The sequence below is a fragment of the Dendrobates tinctorius genome, unplaced genomic scaffold (assembly GCF_039654945.1).
Source record: "Dendrobates tinctorius isolate UK_male_01 unplaced genomic scaffold, ASM3965494v1 ptg000003l, whole genome shotgun sequence".
In the NCBI taxonomy this organism is placed as follows: Eukaryota; Metazoa; Chordata; class Amphibia; order Anura; family Dendrobatidae; genus Dendrobates; species Dendrobates tinctorius.
This window is the reverse complement of record NW_027361671.1, coordinates 67,960,402-67,967,692: the sequence shown is the minus strand read 5'-3', so window position 1 is coordinate 67,967,692 and position 7,291 is coordinate 67,960,402. Positions and strand designations below refer to the sequence as shown.

Here is a 7,291-nt window from a genome sequence, read left to right as displayed (position 1 = left end):
GTGTACTGAGGAAATCGTCCAGCCCTTTTATAGAAGCTGTTATACTGCCTGCCACTATTACCTCTTGGGGTCGGGCATTCCACAGTCTGACTGCTCTAACTGTAAAGACCCCTTTCCTATTTAGCTGCCACGGTGCCACGTCAGCCATCCTCCACTCCTGTGGCACCAGCCCTGTTACCAGAGAGTCGCATCTACCAGTGCTCCCCCCACAGCTCCTGAGAGTGAGGGTCCGCAGTGCTGGTTTAGTGTCGCATCCCCTCTATTATTCCAGGATTTCTCAGCCACGTCTGTATTGGGGGCAGCACTGCCTCATTCTCCTACATGGAGCGCTGTTGTAGCCCCCTGTATAGTGGGAGGGGGTCATTGAATCTTGCTGGTAACTGTGGTTCTCCCCAGTCAGATTCTCCATGTTACTCAGTGTAAGTGTAACGAAGCCCCCAGTATGTCACAGTCCACAGTGGGAGTGGAGACACTGGAATGATATAGATCATTTCTCATCTATATCGCTTGGTGTAATTAGCGCAATAAATCTCAGCACTTACTGAGGCGCTTCTAGGTTCTCCAGGTCGATTGTCCTCTCTTCAATTTGCTCTTGCAGGAAGTTTATGTTCTTCTGCCTATTGTACATGGAAAATATAGCTCATATTCAAATATACAAATACCAGTAATTATTAAGATGTTCCCAGCATTAGTGACCATGGCAAATGTGGCCAATTCCTCCCCTTCTCCCTCCATTCTAGGTGCTTTCTTTGCCAACAGTTTTACATTTTCTTTATTAAACGGTCAAAGAGAATCTGTCAGCAGGATTTTTGCTATTTAATATGGAAGCAGAATGATATAGGGTCAGAGACCCTGATTCCAGCTATGCCTCTTACCGACTGCTTGCTGTGGGTTCAGTAAAATCACTGTTTTAACAGCAGGAGATGATCACTAGAGGACTAGTTGTCACTTACCATGTAGTCCTCCTGCTCTGTATAACTCTAATCCCACCAACCCTGATTAGCAGTTTTCTGTCATGTACCATTTACCCAGAAAGCTGCCAATCAGTGGTGTGGCTAAATCTGTAGCAGAGAAAACAGTGGTTTTATTAAAACTGCAGCAAGCAATTCAGTAAGTGATACATTGATGGAATCAGGGTCTCTGACCCTATATCATAGCAAAAAGTTGGTGGCAGATTCTCTTTAAAGAAAATTTAACCAAAGGTATTTACCATCTAGTCTGAGGGCAGCATAATGTAGAGACAGAGATCTTGCTTCAAGTGACGTGTCACTTACTGGATTACTTGCTGAGTTTTGTTAAAATCACGGTTTTATCAGCAGGAGATTATCAATAAAAGACGAGTAAACCTGCTGCCATGTAGTCCTCCATACTCATGTGCTCTGTGTAACTCTGTACCCACCCCTGTTTAGCAGTCTTTTGCCTATGCACAGTGTACACAGAAAGCGGACAGTCAGTGGTGTGAATGAGGTTATACAGAGCTCAGCATTCAGAGCACTGCTAGATCTGCAGCAGATAAAACAGTGATTGTATTAAAACTGCATCAAGCAGGTCAGTAAGTGACAAATTGCTGGAATAGTTGCTTTCAGATGGGGTACCAAACATCTGGTGATATAGTCCCATTAATGCCATGACCACATGGGAATCGGGATGATTATGCTAATGACACTCTGATTAAGCTCTGATCTGATTGTCAGCATAGTATAGTGTTATCTGACTCTCTTGAATGAAACAATTGGATCACACTGTGAGCATAAAATGGAGAACAAGATTTTTCCATTTTTTTCTATTGTGTGAGTCCGAAAATCGGACTGCACTTAGCTGTCATCCGAGTGCAGTCCGATGTTTTCTATGCACCCATAGACTTGAATGGGTGAGTGGCATCTGATTTCAGACTGGAATCGCTGCATGCTTATTATACATGACTGGGATCTGATAAATGGCGGCTACATGTATAGACAGAGAATTGTGTGCAGGTGACATTGTATCACCTCTACCTGACCAACATGAATCAGTCGTCAGAGATTCGGAAACATCTCTATCATTATGGCATCTAGAAGGTTTTCTTCTATTAGATCATTACATTTTTTCACTTACAAAGTTGTGATCTCTTCCAGCATTTTACACTTCTGAGATATAAATCTCGTGTGCTCCCTATAGAACAAGGAAACAGCAATGTAGAGATTAGGACGGGTTACACTAGGACTTTCCCCAAAACTAGGAATTGATTGGAACTATTAAAATAGACGTCTTAACTGAGCCCACCCCTCTCCACAGTATAGGGAATAAGCTGCTGATCCCGGGGATCGGACCCTCCCGCTCTGAGACGCCCCCTATAGGATGGAGCGAGGTGGCGCACGCACACCGCACACTGTACAATGAGAAGAAAGACTCTTACCTGTGATTGTCACCTGCAGCTGAAAAACAAACAACAGTTTAGGATTAGAGTGACTTTTCCTCAGTGCGCGGCCTCCGATTTTCATCTTTTATTAGTCCATTTTTACCATCATTGTGTCATTCATTTCTCTTGTAGGCAACAAAAAGCTGATGGAAATTTCCCAAGTGTTTCCCAGTGGTCAGTCAGTGGTGAGTGTGATCCCCAATTCCCCCAGTGCTGACATGTTAGACCTGTTTCACACATCAGTTTTTTTCATCAGTTAAAATCCGCTAAAATGGCGGACAACGGATCCGTTCCTGTACTGACGACAACGTTTGGCACCGGACCGTTGTTTTAATGGATCCGGCGAAGAGAGAAAGAGAGAGAAAGAGAATATGAATCCGGCCGGGGAAAAAAACGTTTCATTGTTCGTCCTGTCCGCTCAGCGGACAGCAAAATCTTGGCGGATCCGTAAAAAAACGGATCGAACGGATGACCATCCATCAAGATCCGCCATTAATACGAGTCAATGGGGAAAAGAATGGATCCGCGAAAAAAAATGGCGGATCCGTTTTTTTTGCAAAACGGCGGATTTTGGCTGATGGGGAAAAACGGATGTGTGAAACAGGCCTTACCAGCTCCATATGAGGCCAGTGATAAAGCTGACGGCTGGGACATCCCCAAACGTGACTGAGCCCTTCCTTTACCCCCTGATTGTACAGAGACTTCCTTACATAATATCGGATCTGATCTGACTGTTTTGGCTATCCGGTCACGACTGGCATGCAGGGGTCCCGGAGACCACACGGGCCGTGAGTCCTGGGAAGTGCTGGCTCTGATCCCCCATCACCCCGACCTCCATCACAATGTTACTATCGGCTTCCTGTCCCACCATTGAGCCACTGTGCGACTGAGACTCAGCGCAGCAGGCGCCATTACGTCACTAGATAGCGCCTGCTGTGGAAAGCCTCAGGTCCCACACTGCACAGACCGGTGGACGGCGCTGGGGTGACACGGCCGGGATAAATGCTATAAATGCCTGTGAGAAAGTCCATACTTACATGTGATGTTACTGTGTGCAGGCTGAAAGAGGAAAACAGAGAAGTGTAAAAGGTCCATGAAACAGTTCAGCTTCTTACATTGTAGTGTGCATCACATACTCATAGGCTTCCATTACATGGATAATGAACGGGTTTATAAGGTAAAGGGGTATTCTTATCTCCGAGATGCTATCCCAATATATAGTAGTTGTAGTAATAATAATAATAATATTAGCAAATACCTCCAATTAGAAATGTAGTGTAGTTCTTCTGATTCGCTTTGTTGCTTACCTCGTGTGCAGGGCATTGCAGTCAATAGTTACAACCACTAACACCTGTCACTATATGAGTGGCTATAACCTGGATACCTAAGCTACTGCAGTGTCCTACACATGGGGAAAGTGACATAGCAAATCAGAAGAACTATCTGCCGACAACCGAGGGCGGCAGCTGCTGACAACTCAGGGCAGCATCTGCTGACAACCGAGGGCGGCATCTGCTGACAACCCAGGGCTGTGTATTGTGAGTCTCCATTTTCTCCATAATTCCTTCTGGTAAAGATCGGGGGTAAACTGGGCGTTGGTGACAGCGGCATTGAAGCCTGACGTGACCCCAGGAGCCGGGGGGCTGTTATGACAGTTGGGGGCCGGGTAAACCCCCCGTGTCTGTCCTGTTATCTCTCCTGTGACGTTCTGCCTGTGGTTGGCGCCATAGAAGTCAGTGATTTCTGCTATATACCGCAATATTGCTGTGTTTATATGGCGTCAGGTAAGAGATCCGACGGCCACAGATACAAGTCCCCACATCATCAGACACAGAAATTCCTTGCTATATACACGTACAGAGAGAACATTACAGCCACTCCTCTGAATTACAGGACTTCTCTTATTTCGGACTTACATGATTTCCTCTCCGATATTTGCTCATCATTTTTCAAACGTAAATAAACGCAAAATCCTGAATTGGAGAAAGAGAGAAGTTTCCTTATACATATCCTGATCTTAAATACCAACTGTATGAATAGTAAATATTGCCATGACGAGCTAATTATCAAATAGAAGGTTTTGTCATTAAAAAATGTATGGAATATGAGAATTGGGAAATATCAGAAGCTTGTCATAAGAAATGAGAAACTTATATAGATAGGAAATGGGAAATAATAAGGACAGACCAGGAGTGGAAGAAACGCATACTCACTCTCAACTCCTTCACTATAACCCTCAGAGGAGTTCCGGGTGAGCGGCCGCTTATATCGTTTTCATGATGTCATAATATCCCTGCAGAGCTCCGATCCTGTGATGTCACAGTGTTATAGAATGAGCTTAGAACAAGCCCTGCAGCCAATGATATTCAATATAATCATATGATAAAATATACATACCATATCCATATAATATGATATACATATAATATACATTATAATATAATCACATAATCTAATATATTCATATGATATATTATTATAATGGTTAGAATAATATAATGTAATATAATCATATAATAAATATAATTATTATGTATAAATATAATCATCTAATGAGATGGTTTGGGAACACTTAGCTATTTTAAATTCATTTGAATCTCCTGGTCCAGATGAATTACACAGTAGGTACTCGATGTGAATAATTTTCTACCCAATGGTGACAACAGTATTCTCGGAGTGATACTTTTATTGCCTAACCAGAAAATAATATTTGTTTGCAAGCTTTCAGAGAACAGAGGCTCCTTCTTCAGGCAGTAGAAAACTGGGCAGAAAAGTATTCACATCGATTTTTCTGGATAACACGGTAGCACAATATAATTTGTTGTTGTGCATCACACTAGGGTACTGAAAGAGTTAGCAGAGGAAATTGCAGAACCACTAGCCAGAATCTTTGAAAAATCCCAGACAAGATTGGAGATGGGTATATGTTGTCCCTATCTTCAAATAGAAAAGAAGATGGAGCCAGGAAATTACAGACCAGTGAGCCTTACTTCTATACCAGGAAAGATATTTGAACAAATTATTAAATAGCTTATATGTAAGTGCTTGGATAGGAATACAGTAATCAACCAGAGCCAGCATGGCTGGGTGAATTAGGGAAATGCGGTAGATTTATTATATCTTGACTTCAGCAAAGTATTTGATAAAGTATCTTATAGTATCTTATTGAAAAACTGACCAAATATGGGACTGACAAGGTTACAGTTAGGTGGATTCAAAACTGGTTCAGTGATGGTACTCAAGAGTGCTGATAAATGGTTGCATGGATCTATATAAGCTTGAACAATGGGCAGCGACTAATAGAATGGCATTTTAAAAGAAATGCAAGATTCTACATCTGGACAAGAAAAACGAAAAATACATCTGCAATATGGGAGGAATAGAACTAAGCTAAGCAACAGCACATGTGAAAAAGACTTGGGTATACTAATAAATCACAGACTGCACATGGGTCACCAGTGTGATGCAGCAGCTAAAAAGGCAAATCCTGTGCTAGGATGTACTAACAGAAGCAGAGTCTAGATTACATGAAGTAATTATCACTCTTTACTCTCTCTTGGTCAGGCACTATCTGGAAGACTGTGTCCAGTTTTGGGCACCACATTTCAAACAACTCAGAGAAGAGCTACCAGGATGTTATGCAGATTCCAAAGTATGTCCTACGAGGGACTGTTAATGGATCTGGGAATGTTTAGCTTGCAAAAAAGAAGGTAAAGAGGAGACTTAATAGCTGTCTACAAATATCTGACGGGCTGTCACAGTATAGAAGGATCATCTTAATTCTCATTTGTATAAGGAAACACGAGAAGCAATGGGATGAAACTGGAAAGGGGAAGATACAGATTAGATGTTAGAAAAAACTTTTTGACAGTGAGGGTGATCAATGAGTGGAATAGGTGGCCACAAGAGGTGGTGAGTTCTCCTTCAATGGAAGTCTTCAAACAGAGGCTTTACCAGTGATGGCGAACCTTTCTGAGACCGAGTGCCCAAACTGCAACCTAAATCCCAATTATTTATGACGAAGTGCCAACACGTGCCAAATTGCCCCATCATGATCCCCTTCATGCAGAAATATGCCCCATCATGATCCCCTTTATGCAGAAATGCCCCATCATGATCCCCTTCATGCAGAAATATGCCCCATCATGATGCCCTTCATGCAGAAGTATGCCCCATTATGATCCCCTTTTTGTAGAAATTGCCCTTTCCACCACGTCCATCATTTCCTCCTCCCCATCATTACCCTCTCCCCATCACTCCCATCTTTGTCCCTCTCCCCATCACTGCCATCACAGCCATCACTGGCCCTGTCCACATCACTCCCATCATTGTCCCTCTCCCCATCAAAGCCATCATTGTCCCTCTTCCCATCACTGGCCCTGTCCCAATCACTCCCATCATTGTCCCTCTCCCCATCACTGCCATCACAGCCATCATTGTTCCTCTCCCCATCACTTCCATCATTGTCTCTCTCCCCATCACTGTCATCACAGCCCATCATTGTCCCTCTCCCCATCACTGGCCCTGTCCCCATCACTCCCATCTTTGTCCCTCTCCTCATCACTGCCATCACAGCCATCATTGTCCCTCTCCCCATCACTGGCCCCGTCCCCATCACTCCCATCATTGTCCCTCTCCCCATGGCTGCTATTACAGCCATCATTGTCCCTCTCCCCATCACTAGCCCTGTCTCCATCACTCCCATCTTTGTCCCTCTCCTCATCACTGCCATCACAGCCATCATTGGCCCGGTCCCCATCACTCCCATCATTGTCCCTCTCCCCATCGCTGCTATCACAGCCATCATTGTCCCTCTCCCCATCACCGGCCCTCTCATCACTCCAATCATTGTCCCTCTCCCCATCACCTCCATCACTGGCCCTCTCCACACAC

The 7,291-nt window shown here is 43.9% G+C and overlaps 1 long non-coding RNA gene across 1 annotated transcript; it reads right to left on the bottom strand.

Annotated features, from left to right (window-relative positions):
* Positions 1 to 542: 542 nt before the first annotated feature.
* LOC141090979 (uncharacterized) lies at positions 543 to 4,679 on the bottom strand. Its single transcript, XR_012232420.1, has 6 exons — positions 4,612 to 4,679; positions 4,315 to 4,371; positions 3,436 to 3,457; positions 2,396 to 2,414; positions 2,095 to 2,151; positions 543 to 617 (listed from the first exon to the last, which is right to left on the bottom strand). It is a non-coding gene; the product is annotated as an uncharacterized lncRNA (long non-coding RNA).
* Between the last annotated feature and the right edge of the window lie 2,612 nt (positions 4,680 to 7,291).